Source organism: Choloepus didactylus, chromosome 12, assembly GCF_015220235.1.
Source record: "Choloepus didactylus isolate mChoDid1 chromosome 12, mChoDid1.pri, whole genome shotgun sequence".
In the NCBI taxonomy this organism is placed as follows: Eukaryota; Metazoa; Chordata; class Mammalia; order Pilosa; family Megalonychidae; genus Choloepus; species Choloepus didactylus.
This window is the reverse complement of record NC_051318.1, coordinates 47122438-47136908: the sequence shown is the minus strand read 5'-3', so window position 1 is coordinate 47136908 and position 14471 is coordinate 47122438.

The window sequence follows — 14471 nt, the reverse complement described above, 5'->3', positions numbered from 1 at the left end:
CTTTTTGTGGAATAAGGACGGGTAAGTGGGGAAGGAGCAGTTGCTACAGGTATTTTAATGTCATTGGGGATCAGGGGGCCGATTGGATTTAAGGATTTAGGAACTTTCCTTTTCTGAATTGTGAATAACACTCCAGGATCATATCCTGATACATATAGGTGCAATCCCCATGTTTTTCCCCCCAACCACTGGGAATTTTCCCAAAACTGCTGTGATTCAAAAATAACAGGGTTACAGCTCCCAATGGCACAATTTTTAGTAGGAGGCCCATTATTTCTTGTGACCCTCAATAGAGGGTCTATATTTTTTCATGGGGCTATGGTTTCACAACCCCACTTTTTACAAAAGTACTCACCCTCCTCCCCACACAGTGAGGTACCTTCCTCTGTGGTACCTTTTTGCGGACAGATATAATGTTGGTTACATTGCAGCCCCTCTTCTAGGGGCAACTCACCACAGCTGTAACCTGACACCTCTGGTGGTTCCCCCTCCCTCCCTCTTGGCGACATTAAAGACAAATTTAGGGCTGCCAGGGGTGCTGACCTGGCTAACCACTGTTCCATTAAGGGTGCGAGTTAACTGCCACGTATAATTAGTGGCTTGGTGGGGGTTTTCAGCAGCTAATATTGATACTAGGGTTAGTACTATGGCGTATGTCGCCATAGCCGAAGTTTTAGGGGATCTGAGGTCTTCTGGACGGACCATTTTGCATTCTGGTCGGAGTCTACCTTTTAATTTGTGAGCAATGTATCCAAAGTTTTTTTACCTGTGACCTTCACGGCAGTTGATGTGTTTTGGATCACCTGATAAGGTCCAGCCCAACGTGCCTCGAGGGAGGAGGGATTCCTTTTCTTGATCCACACTAAATCACCAGGGTCAGCAGTAGGGGTTTTGGGCGGTGGGTGCGGACGGCATGATGGATGTTTTTGGAGTTGTAGTGTGAGGCTTGTAGGGACTTGAGAAGTTCACAGTTAGACAGGGAGGCAAGCTGTTCTCCCCCTAACTTGGGGAGGAGCAGGGGTGGCCGGCTGAACATAGTTTTATATGGAGTAATGCCTTTTACATAAGGGGTACACCTAGCTTTGAGCAAGGCAAATGGAAGGAGGCTCACCCAGTTTCCGCCAGTCTCCAATTTAAGTTTGGTGAGGGTTTCTTTAAGCATCCGATTCATTCTTTCTACCTGTCCTGAGCTTTGCAGTCTGTAGATGCAGTGTAGCTTCCATTTGATTCCTAATGCTTTTATCAAGTTTTGGGTAACTTGGGCTATAAAAGTCGGATCATTGTCAGCCCCCATTGCTACTGGTGGCCAAACCGAGGGACAATTTTAGTCAATTATTTTTTAGCTACTACCTGAGCTGACTCTGACTGAGTTGGGTAGGCCCTAACCCATCCTGAGAAGGTATAAACCAGCACAAGTAAGTACTTGTGTCCCCCTGGTCCTGGAGACAGTTTCATAAAGTCTATTTCCCATTGCTCTCCTGGGAGCTGACCTCTTAGGTGGTGACCAGGGGTAGCAGGGGTACTTACATGACTTGGGCTGACTTGGGTGCAGATGTGACATCTTCTGCTTACCTTTTTTGCTACCTGAAAAAGCTTAGGTATGTAAAAGTCAGTTCTTAGCATTTTAGCTAGTTTTGCCCCTCCCAGGTGTGTACTCTGATGCATTTGTAAAATTAAGTCTCTTCTCAGTGCCTCTGGTAGGAGGATTCTAGAGTCGGGGAGGACTTTTCATCCCTTTGGATCATTTCTAGTTTGGAGTTCTTGACCTAGACAGATGTCAGAGCCTGAGTTAGTTGGAGCAGCTTTTAGTACCCGGGGTGGTAGGAGGGGCAAGACTTGAAGGGGCCCCACTGGTTTAGGGCCGCTTCTTTGGCTGTCTGGTCAGTGAAAGCATTTCCCTTTGCTTTGGGCGTATTTGAGGTTTGACATCCATTGCAGTGGATTATGGCTACTGCTCTGGGAAGCCAAAGGGCTGTTAAAAGCTCTAGTATTTCTGAGGCATTTTTAATGTCCTTTCCCCCACTGGTTATGAAGCTGCATTTCTGAAAGATGGCTTCATGCATGTGTGCGGTGGTGAACGCATACCAGCTGTCTGTGTAGATGTTCACCGCTTTTTCCTTGGCCCATTGGAGAGCTTATTCTGGCTGGATTAAGGAGGACTTGGTACTGAGTAATTTTTTGTTAGAGAGCCACCTGTTTGGGGGCTTTTGTGGAGGGTTTTGACTGCATGGGGGGGGGCGATGATTTTCAGTTCTTGCCCAAAGGTGAGTTTAGAGGCTTCTTTAACTAGCAAGGTGGTAGCCGCAATGGTTTGGGGACAGTTAGGCTAACCTGATGCAACCGGATCGAGGTGCTTTGAAAGATAGGCTATGACCCACTTCCATGGCTCTAAGTGCTGTGTTAACACTCCCTCTGTTATTCCTTGTGCCTTGGCTACATGTAGCTGGAATGGTTTTCTGAGATTTGGGAGTGCTAAGGCTGGGGCTTGAGTAAGTGCCTTTTTAAGAGTCTGGAAGGCTCCTTCCTTCTTATTAGTCCAAGTTAGTTCTGCATCCTTCCGCCCAGTACTGGCATAAAAGAGGGCAGGCTATTTCAGCAAGCTCAAGGATCTATAGCCGGCAATACCCGACCACTCCTAAACACTCCCAGACTTGCCGCTTTGTCCGGGATGCTGGAATTTGGAGGAGGGCTTGAATGTGTCTGTCTGTCAGACAATGTTCCTTTTATTCTTCAGTTATTTTGTACTCAAAATAAGAGGCTTGTGAAATGTGTAGCTGTGCCTTTTTTGCTGATACCCGGTATCCTAACTGCCTGAGGATCTTCACTCATGTCAAGTAGGACCTTCACCAATTTTTATTTAAGTTTTGGAACTTTATTGAAGATTCATTGGGCAACCTTTACCAACTCACTCAGTACTTTTTTTTTAAAGCCCTCTAACTTGTGTAACTTTTTTCTTATATCTGAGGCTGACTGGGCGATGAAGGCAATATTAATTGCTTGCCTGTTTTTTGCCAACTCTGGATAAGCCTCCTGGAGGCACTCTAGAAAAGTGGCAGAGAACTCAGTGGCCCCCTGAGTCACCTCAGTTACTTTGGACATATTTGTAGGCCTCTGCGCCCCCATTAGAGTCTGGTGGTACCGTTCGAGAGCCTCCTTACCTTGATTCGTGTTAGGGTCCCACCAGGTTCAGGTGAAAGGAAAAACAGCCTTGAGGTGGTCTACTTCCATGGTAGGTAGACTGTCCGGCCCTATGACTAGTTTTCATCCCTGGGCATGGATTTTTTCTCTCTTCTCACGTGGGCTGATGGGTAAAGAAAATGGACTCTAACAGAGAGATTAGTTCTTGGGGTTTTGAGAGAAAGAGAGTTTTGTTTTGTTTTGTTTTTTGTTTTTTTTTTAAATTGTACAGGTTGCTGGTGGAAAAAGGAACATAGACCATAAAGAGTTTTGGGTCTTCAGGTGGGCCCTGAATGACTTGTCTCAGGGGTAACTGAGTGGGGACAAGGACCTGACCATGTGGCACTTACGAACTTCTGGAACGGGTGCGGGGGGGCTGGAGAGAGTTGCCGGGGGCATAGTGGAATCCAGAGTAGGAACAAGGGGTCCTCCTGATCCCAGGGTAGGGGGCCCTGAACTGGAAGCAATGGGCCCCGGGCCAGGAACAGAGGGTCCTGGACTGGGAGGAGAGGGCTCCAGGCTAGGGGCAGAGGGTTCTACGGAATAAGGTGGGGGCCATGTTAAGGGGGGACAATCCTGTGGGGGGTTGAGGACCGGGGGCCTTTTGGATGGCCCCTTTAGAACAAGCACATCTTGCTCTTTGGATGGTTTAGGTGGTGAGCAAGTTTTAAGCCATTTAGGGCGGTCAGTGAGGACGTTGATCCAGGTTTCAATATAGGGAATCTGATCCGGATGTCCTGGTTTCCCATAAATGGCTCTTTGAACCTGAAAAGCAATCGGCAAATTTAGGGTGCCCTGGGGGGCCAATTAGAGTCTGGAAAAGTTGGCCATTCAAGCTTGCAAAGGGTTCGAAGAGTTCCTGGGTTGATTGTGGCACACAACCCTGCAGCTCATTGGCGGAAGTCCTGAAAATTTTTTAAGAAACACTGCAATGGAGAGCAAGCAGAAGCAGATGGAGACTGACCCATTTCGGGACTGACGGTTGACAAAACAGGAACAGAACAGAACAAAGACACTAACAACAAAACACAAAACAGACCTGAACCTGAGGCCACCGGCCACCGTCGTGGTCCGAGGCCGGGTCTCGGAGTTATGGCTGTGTCCAGCCCTCCTAAAGACCCTAAAGGGGTACCCTACCAGACCAGATTAGAGATCTCTTACTGTTGTGGGCCCATGTCCAGATGGCTCCAGAAGTGTATTTTTGAATTTCAAGGCTTGACCACTCGGTTCTCCGCCGGGGCTGAGGAACATCTCTCAGCGCATGCCCCCTGGGGGAGGGCCAGTAGTCAGACCTTTGTCTTGACCGATGAGCCTTGGCAAATGCCAAGGAAATCTCGCTGGGGCCTCCAAATGTTACAGTGCCCATGAGTTAAAGTACGAGACAGCCAAACAGAATTTAAAGAGCCTTTATTAGCTGGCCAGCGACTGCTCATTGTCACTCCGCGCAGGGAGTTCAGTAAGCAGCCCTGACCTGTGTGTGCTGGTGCCTTGTATAGACAGAAACCACATCCTGGAAACGCAAGCAAGCTATTTTAACAGAAGCAGAGTTGGCAGTTAGCTATTGGTTACAAAAGACAATTTAGCAAGGTTGGCATTTAGAAATCTTACAAAAAGTTTCACTTGGTTACAAAAAGTTTCACTTGGAAACAGTGCAATTGTTTATTTTTATAATGGTTATGCTTGGCTAATGTGTGCAACTGCAAGTTTCACTCCCTAAAATGGTAGTTTCACTTCCTTCTTCTCAGGGCTTAATGCTTACACAACATTTTACTTAGCAGAAGTTACAGTCTGGGGGGAAAGAGGGAAAGAGACCCACAGGTTGCAGGTTATGGGGCGGGGGCCTACTTCACTTACCAGATAGAGACAACCTGAAGACTCCAGTAAGAGGTTTCACTGACACTTTATAGGTCTACCATGTACAAAAGCAAACATAACAGCTACCCCAACACTCAGGCCTTTTACCTCATTGCTTAGAATGCTTAAAGTTGAAAAACTTGACATGTGTTACACAGCCCTTCAGGATCTGGCCCTTGCTTTCCTCTCCAGCCCCATCTCACTCCATTGGACTTCTTGCATGTTAGACTCCAGCAACTTATCCACTTTCAGTTCCACAAGCATGATAGGATTTATCTTTACTCACTGCTTTTCACATGTTCCACAACTAACTGGAAGAATTGCCCTTGCCTTATCCTTATTGGTTAATGCCCATTCCTTCTTCCAAGATTGATTTTTTTAAAAGATTGGAAATTTTCTATCACCATCCAAATCCCAAATATGAATTAAAAGCTCACACCTGCCCCCCCCATGACACCGAGAACATCCTCTTATTACATTCCTGTGTTCTTCAAAAACTGCAGATGAATATGGAGAGCAAACACCATATTTGTCTTGTTCATTCTTGATCTCTAGGGTTGGGGAAAGTGTTTGACTAATTTAGGTATTGTGCCAGTTTCAATGTATTATGTCCCCCCAAACGCCATTATCTTTGATGTAATCTTGTGTGGGCAGACGTTATCAGTGTTGATTAGATTATAATTCTTTGAGTGTTTCTTTGGAATGCACCCCACCCAGCTGTGTGTGATGACTCTGATTGGATAATTTTCATGGAAGTGTTGCTCTGCACATTCTGGGTGGGTCTGAGTTGATCAGTGGAGCCATATAAATGAGCTGATGGGGAGAGGGAACTCAGTGCAGCTGTGAGTGATGTTTTGAAGAGGAGCTATAGCCAAGAGGGATGCTTTGAAGAAAGCACAGGAGCTGTAGATGAGAGACAGTTTGAAGATGGCCGTTGAAAGCAGACTCTCGCTCCAGAGAAGCTAAGAGAGGACAAATACCCCAAGTGCAACTAAGAGTGACGTTTTTGAGGAACTGCAGCCTAGACAGGAACATCCTGGGAGAAAGCCATTTTGAAACCAGAACATTAGAGCAGATGCCAGCACGTGCCTTCCCAGCTAACAGAGGTTTTCCGGACACTACTGGCCATCCTCCAGTGAAGGTACCCAATTGTTGATATGTTACCTTGGATACTTTATGGCTTTAAGACTGTAACTGTGTAACCAAATAAACCCCTTTTTATAAAAACCAATTCATCTTTGGTGTTTTGCATTCCAGCAGCATTAGCAAACTAGAACAGATTTTGGTACCAGGAGTGGGTGCTTTTGCTGCTGAGTTTGCAAATACCAAACATGTCAGAGTGGTTTTATTTTTTTTGTTGTTGTTGTTTTTATTCTTTTTTTTTTTTAATCTTCATTTTATTGAGATATATTCACATACCACGCAGTCATACAAAACAAATTGTACTTTCAATTGTTTACAGTACCATTACATAGTTGTACATTCATCACCTAAATCAATCCCTGACACCTTCATTAGCACACACACAAAAATAACAAGAATAATAATTAGAGTGAAAAAGAGCAATTGAAGTAAAAAAGAACACTGGGTACCTTTGTCTGTTTGTTTCCTTCCCCTATTTTTCTACTCATCCATCCATAAACTAGACAAAGTAGAGTGTGGTCCTTATGGCTTTCCCAATCCAATTGTCACCACTCATAAGCTACATTTTTATACAACTGTCTTTGAGATTCATGGATTCTGGGTTGTAGTTTGATAGTTTCAGGTATCCACCACCAGCGAACCCAATTCTTTGGAACCTAAAAAGGGTTGTCTAAAGTGTGCGTAAGAGTGCCCACCAGAGTGACCTCTCGGCTCCTTTTGGAATCTCTCTGCCACTGAAGCTTATTTCATTTCCTTTCACATCCCCCTTTTGGTCAAGAAGATGTTCTCCATCCTACGATGCTGGGTCAACATTCCTCCCGGGGAGTCATATTCCACGTTGCCAGGGAGATTCACTCCCCTGGGTGTCTGATCCCACGTAGGGGGGAGGGCAGTGATTTCACCTTTCAAGTTGGCTTAGCCAGAGAGAGAGGGCCACATCTGAGCAACAAAGAGGCATTCGGGAGGAGGCTCTTAGGCACAACCATAGGGAGGCCTAGCCTTTCCTTTGCAGCAACCATCTTCCCAAGGGTAAAACTTATGGTAGAGGGCTCAACCCATCAAACCACCAGTCCCCTATGTCTGTGGTCATGTTAGCAACCATGGAGGTGGGGTAGGCGAATACCCCTGCATTCTCCACAGGCTCCTCAAGGGGGCACTACATCTTTTTTTTTTCCTTGTTTTTCTTTTTTTTTCTTAAGTTTCCCTTCTTTTTTTTTTTTTATCTTCATTTTCTTGACACATATTCCCATACCACGCAGTCATACAAAACAAATCGTACTTTCGATTGTTTACAGTACCATTACATAGTTGTACATTCATCACCTAAATCAATCCCTGACACCTTCATTAGTAAACACACAAAAATAACAAGAATAATAATTAGAGTGAAAAAGAGCAATTGAAGTAAAAAAGAACACTGGGTACCTTTGTCTGTTTGTTTCCTTCCCCTATTCTTCTACTCATCCATCCATAAACTAGACAAAGTAGAGTGTGGTCCCTATGGCTTTCCCAATCCCATTGTCACCCCTCATAAGCTACATTTTTATACAACTGTCTTCGACATTCATGGGTTCTGGGTTGTAGTTTGATAGTTTCAGGTATCCACCACCAGCTACCCCAATTCTTTAGAACCTAAAAAGGGTTGTCTAAAGTGTGCATAAGAGTGCCCACCAGAGTGACCTCTCGGCTCTTTTTGGAATCTCTCTGCCACTGAAACTTATTTCATTTCCTTTCACATCCCCCTTTTGGTCAAGAAGATGTTCTCCGTCCCACGATGCCGGGTCTACATTCCTCCCCGGGAGTCATATTCCACGTTGCCAGGGAGACTCACTCCCCTGGGTGTCTGATCCCACGTAGGGGGGAGGGCAGTGATTTCACCTTTCAAGTCGGCTTAGCTAGAGAGAGAAGGCCACATCTGAGCAACAAAGAGGCATTCGGGAGGAGGCTCTTAGGCACAACCATAGGGAGGCCTAGCCTCTCCTTTGCAGCAACCATCTTCCCCAGAGTAAAACTTATGGTAGAGGGCTCAACCCATAAAACCACCAGTCCCCTATGTCTGTGGTCATGTTAGCAACCATGGAGGTGGGGTAGGCCAATACCCCTGCATTCTCCACAGGCTCCTCAAGGGGGCACTAAATCTTTTTTATCCTTGTTTTTCTTTTTTTTTTTTTAACTTTCCCTTCTTTTTTAAATCAACTGTATGAAAAAAAAGTTAAAAAGAAAACAAACATACAATAAAAGAACATTTCAAAGAGACCATAAGAAGGGAGTAAGAAAAAGACAACTAACCTAAGATAACTGCTTAGCTTCCAACATGTTCCTACTTTACCCCAAGAAAGTTACATAATATAGCGACATTTCTGTGAACTTGTTCCTACTATATCCATCAGAAATTAACAGACCATAGTCATTCCTGGGCATCCCCAGAACGTTAAATAGCTTATCTGTTCTTCTTGGATTATTGTTCCCCCTTCCTTAATTGCTCTCTATTGCTAGTTCCCCTACATTCTACATTATAAACCGTTTGTTTTACATTTTTCAAAGTTCACATTAGTGGTAGCATATAATATTTCTCTTTTTGTGCCTGGCTTATTTCGCTCAGCATTATGTCTTCAAGGTTCATCCATGTTGTCATATGTTTCACGAGATCGTTCCTTCTTACTGCCGTGTAGTATTCCATCGTGTGTATATACCACATTGTATTTATCCACTCATCTGTTGAAGGACATTTGGGTTGTTTCCATCTCTTGGCAATTGTGAATAATGCTGCTATGAACATTGGCGTGCAGATATCTGTTCGTGTCACAGCTTTCCAACCTTCCGGTTGGAAGTGCAATCGCTGGATCGAATGGTAACTCTATATCTAGTTTTCTAAGGAACTGCCAGATTGACTTCCAGAGTGGCTGAACAATTATACAGTCCCACCAACAATGAATAAGAGTTCCAATTTCTCCACATCCCCTCCAGCATTTGTAGTTTCCTGTTTCTTTAATGGCAGCCATTCTAACCGGTGTTAGATGGTATCTCATTGTGGTCTTAATTTGCATCTCTCTAATAGCTAGTGAAGCTGAACATTTTTTCCTGTGTTTCTTGGCCATTTGTATTTCCTCTTCAGACAACTGTCTTTTCATATCTTTTGCCCATTTTATAATTGGGCTGCCTGTACTATTGTCAGTGAGTTGTAGGATTTCTTTATATATGCAAGATATCAGTCTTTTGTCAGATACATGGTTTCCCAAAATTTTTTCCCATTGAGTTGGCTGCCTCTTTACCTTTTTGAGAAATTCCTTTGAGGTGCAGAAACTTCTAAGCTTGAGGAGTTCCCATTTATCTATTTTTTCTTTTGTTGCTTGTGCTTTGGGTGTAAAGTCTAGGAAGTGGCTGCCTAATACAAGGTCTTGAAGATGTTTTCCTACATTATCTTCTAGGAGTTTTATGGTACTTTCTTTTATATTGAGATCTTTCATCCATTTTGAGTTAATTTTTGTGTAGGGGGTGAGGTAGGGGTCCTCTTTCATTCTTTTGGATATGGATATCCAACTCTCCCAGCCCCATTTGTTGAAAAGAACATTATGACTCAGTTCAGTGACTTTGGGGGCCTTATCAAAGATCAGTTGGCCATAGATCTGAGGGTCTATCTCTGAATTCTCAATTCGATTCCATTGATCTATATGTCTATCTTTGTGCCAGTACCATGCTGTTTTGGCAACTGTGGCTTTATAATAAGCTTCAAAGTCAGGGAGTGTAAGTCCTCCCACTTCGTTTTTCTTTTTTAGAGTGTCATTAGCAATTCGAGGCATCTTCCCTTTCCAAATAAATTTGATAACTAGCTTTTCCAAGTCTGCAAAGTGGGTTGTTGGAATTTTGATTGGGATTGCATTGAATCTGTAGATGAGTTTGGGTAGAACTGACATCTTAATGACATTTAGCCTTCCTATCCATGAACATGGAATATTTTTCCATCTTTTAAGGTCCCCTTCTATTTCTTTTAGTAGAGTTATGTAGTTTTCTTTGTATAGGTCTTTTACATCTTTGGTTAAGTTTATTCCTAGGTATTTGACTTTTTTAGTTGCTATTGAAAATGGTATCTTTTTCTTGAGTGTCTCTTCAGTTTGTTCATTTCTAGCATATAGAAACATTACTGACTTCTGTGCATTAATCTTGTATCCCGCTACATTGCTAAATTTGTTTATTAGCTCTAGTAGCTGTATCGTTGATTTCTCAGGGTTTTCTAGATATAAGATCATATCATCTGCCAACAATGACAGTTTTACTTCTTCTTTTCCAATTTGCATGCCTTTTATTTCTTTGTCTTGCCGGATTGCCCTGGCTAGCACTTCCAGCACAATGTTGAATAACAGTGGTGACAGCGGGCATCCTTGTCTTCTTCCTGATCTTAGAGGGAAGGCTTTCAGTCTCTCACCATTGAGTACTATGCTGGCTGTGGGTTTTTCATATATGCTCTTTATCATGTTGAGGAAGTTTCCTTCAATTCCTACCTTTTGAAGTGTTTTTATCAAAAAGGGATGTTGGATTTTGTCAAATGCTTTTTCAGCATCTATTGAGATGATCATTTGATTTTTCCCTTTTGACTTGTTAATGTGTTGTAATACATTGATTGATTTTCTTATGTTGAACCATTTTTGCATGCCTGGAATGAACCCCACTTGGTCATGGTGTATGATTTTTTTAATGTGTCTTTGGATTCGATTTGCAAGTATTTTGTTGAGGATTTTTGCATCTATATTCATTAGGGAGATTGGCCATAGTTTTCCTTTTTTGTAGTGTCTTTGCCTGGTTTTTGTATTAGATTGATGTTAGCTTCATAAAATGAGTTAGGTAGTGTTCCATTTTCTTCAATGTTTTGAAAGAGTTTGAGTAAGATTGGTGTCAGTTCTTTCTGGAAAGTTTGGTAGAATTCCCCTGCAAAGCCATCTGGCCCTGGGCATTTGTGGGAAGATTTTTGATGACTGATTGGATCTCTTTGCTTGTGATGTGTTGGTTGAGGTCTTCTATTTCTTCTCTGGTCAGTCTAGGTTGTTCATATGTTTCCAGGAAATTGTCCATTTCCTCTACATTATCCAGTTTGTTGCCATACAGTTGTTCATAATATCCTCTTATAATTTTTTTAATTTCTTCAGGATCTGCAGTTATGTCACCTTTTTCATTCATTATTTTGTTTATATGGGTCTTCTCTCTTTTTGATTTTGTCAGTCTAGCTAGGGGCTTGTCAATCTTGTTGATCTTCTCAAAGAACCAACTTTTGGTGATATTTATCCTCTCTATTGTTTTTTTGTTCTCTATGTCATTTATTTCGGCTTTAATCCTTGTTATTTCTTTTCTTCTACTTCATTTAGGATTGGTTTGCTGTGCATTTTCTAGCTTCTTCAGTTGATCCATTAGTTCTTTGATTTTGGCTCTTTCTTCCTTTTTAATATATGCGTTTAGTGCTATAAATTTCCCCCTTAGCACTGCTTTTGCTGCATCCCATAAGTTTTGGTATGTTGTGTTCTCATTTTCATTCGTCTCTATATATTTCGCAATTTCTCTTGCTATTTCTTCTTTAACCCACTGATTGTTTAGGAGTGTGTTGTTTAACATCCAGGTATTTGTGAATTTTCTAAGTCTCTGATGGTTATTGACTTCTAATTGTATTCCACTGTGGTCAGAGAATGTGCTTTGAATAATTTCAATCTTTTTAAATTTATTGAGGCTTGTTTTATGTCCCAGCATATGATCTATTCTGGAGAAAGTTCCATGAGCACTAGAAAGGTATGTGTATCCTGGTGATTTGGGATGTAATGTCCTGTATATGTCTGTTAAATCTAATTCATTTATCAGATTGTTTAGGTTTTCAATTTCCTTATTGGTCTTCTGTCTGGTTGATCTATCTATAGAAGAGAGTGATGTGTTGAAGTCTCCCACAATTATTGTGGAAACATCAATTGCTTCCTTTAGTTTTGCCAGTGTTTCTCTCATGTATTTTGTGGCACCTTGATTGGGTGCATAGACATTTACGATTGTTACTTCTTCCTGTTGAATTGCCCCTTTTATTACTATGTAGTGGCCTTCTTTGTCTCTCAAAACATCCCTGCATTTGAAGTCTATTTTATCTGAGATTAATATTGCTACACCTGCTTTCTTTTGGCTGTAGCTTGCATGAAATATTTTTTTCCATTCTTTCACTTTCAGTTTCTTTGTGTCCCTGTGTCTAAGATGAGTCTCTTGTATGCAACATATTGATGGTTCATTTTTTTTGATCCATTCTGCGAATCTGTTTCTTTTAATTGGGGAGTTTAATCCATTTACATTCAACGTTATAACTGTGAAGGCATTTCTGGAATCAGTCATCTTATCCTTTGGTTTATGTTTGTCATATATTTCCCCTCTCTCTATTAATATCCTTTATTGTACCCTTACCGAATCTCTTTAGTACTGAACCTTTCTCCAAGTCTCTCTGTCCTTTCTTTGTTTCTCTGTCTGTAGGGCTCCCTTTAGTATCTCCAGTAGGGCAGGTCTCTTGTTAGCAAATTCTCTCAGCATTTGTTTGTCTGTGAAAAATTTAAGCTCTCCCTCAAATTTGAAGGAGAGCTTTGCTGGATAAAGTATTCTTGGCTGGAAATTTTTCTCACTGAGAATTTTAAATATATTGTGCCACTGCCTTCTCGCCTCCATGTTGGCTGCTGAGTAGTCACTACTTAGTCTTATGCTGTTTCCTTTGAATGTGGTGAATTGCTTTTCTCTTGCTGCTTTCAGAACTTGCTCCTTCTCATCTGTGTTTGACAGTGTGATCATTATATGTCTCGTAGTGGGTTTATTTAGATTTATTCTATTTGGAGTTCGCTGAGCATTTATGATTTGTGTATTTATGTTGTTTAGAAGATTTGGGAATTTTTCCCCAACAATTTCTTTGAATACTCTTCCTAGACCTTTACCCTTTTCTTCCCCTTCTGGGATACCAATGAGTCTTATATTTGGACGTTTCATATTATCTATCATATCCCTGAGGTCCATTTCGATTTTTTCAATTTTTTTCCCCATTCTTTCTTTTATGCTTTCATTTTCCATTCTGTCATCTTCCAGGTCACTGTTTCATTGTTCAACTTCCTCTAGTCTTGTACTATGAGTGTCCAGAATCTTTTTAATTTGGTCAACAGTTTCTTTAATTACCATAAGATCATCCATTTTTTTATTTAGTCTTGCAATGTCTTCTTTATGCTCTTCTAGGTTCTGTTTGATTTCCTTTGTATCCCGTACTATGGTCTCATTGTTCATCTTTAGTTCTTTGAGTAGCTGCTCTAGGTGCTGTGTCTCTTCTGGTCTTTTGATTTGTGTGCTTGGGCTTGGGTTATCCTTATCGTCTGTTTTTTTCATATGCTTTATAATTTTCTGTTGTTTTTGGCCTCGTGGCATTTGCTGAACTTGATAGGGTTCTTTTAGGATTTGTAGACCAGTTGAAGTCCTTATCTCTAATTTATCAGATCTACAGCTTCGTGGAGTACACTTTCTCTAACCAACCAGCAGGTGGCATCCACGAGGCACCTGTTCTCCACAAGCCAGTTCTCCCCTGCTTAGCCTTTTTGGTGAGTGGGGGAGTGAGTCTTGTGGGGTCCAATTGGTGTACCAAGCTTGCGTGTGTAGTTAGTGTTGCCTGCCCTGTATATGGGGCATGTTTCTGGGCAGTCAGGGAGGGGGGGATCTCCCTGGTGATCCTAGAGTTTTAAAGCTGCTGCAATAGTCTAATCCTTCAGTTCAGTCCTGCCACAGTTTGTCTCTGCCACTGACCCACAAGTCCTTGGTATTGGTGTATGGCTCCTGAGACTTGCAAGTGGGCCCCTCTTCCAGGCTGTGCACCCCGGGTCCTCTGTTGAAGGATGACTGTGCTATGTCACAGGTGAGTGCCGTCCCCCCAGGGCAGTTCTGGGCTGCTGGGCTGTGTAGGGAGACTCCCAGTCTGCTGAAATGATGGCTGAATGGGGCTTTGTTAATTCACACTGCTCCACCTTCCCAACTCTGGGACAATCAGCTGAGGTTGCAGGGAAGGCTAATGTCCACGCCCAGTTTTGTGGTGTGTGCCTGTTATTTGAAGCACTTCCATCACACTGGGTTGTCTGGGGCAGCTTTGGGCTATGGGGCTGGCGATGGGCAGGAGTGTTTCCTGTCCACCAGGATGATGGCTGTGAGCGGACACCCCCCTTTTCTTGGGAAGTTGTGGTGTTTAGTGAATTTTCTCAGCCACTGGATTATTGCCTTTTGTCTCAGAGCTCTCTTAGTTCTGCTCTTGACTTGACCTGCCC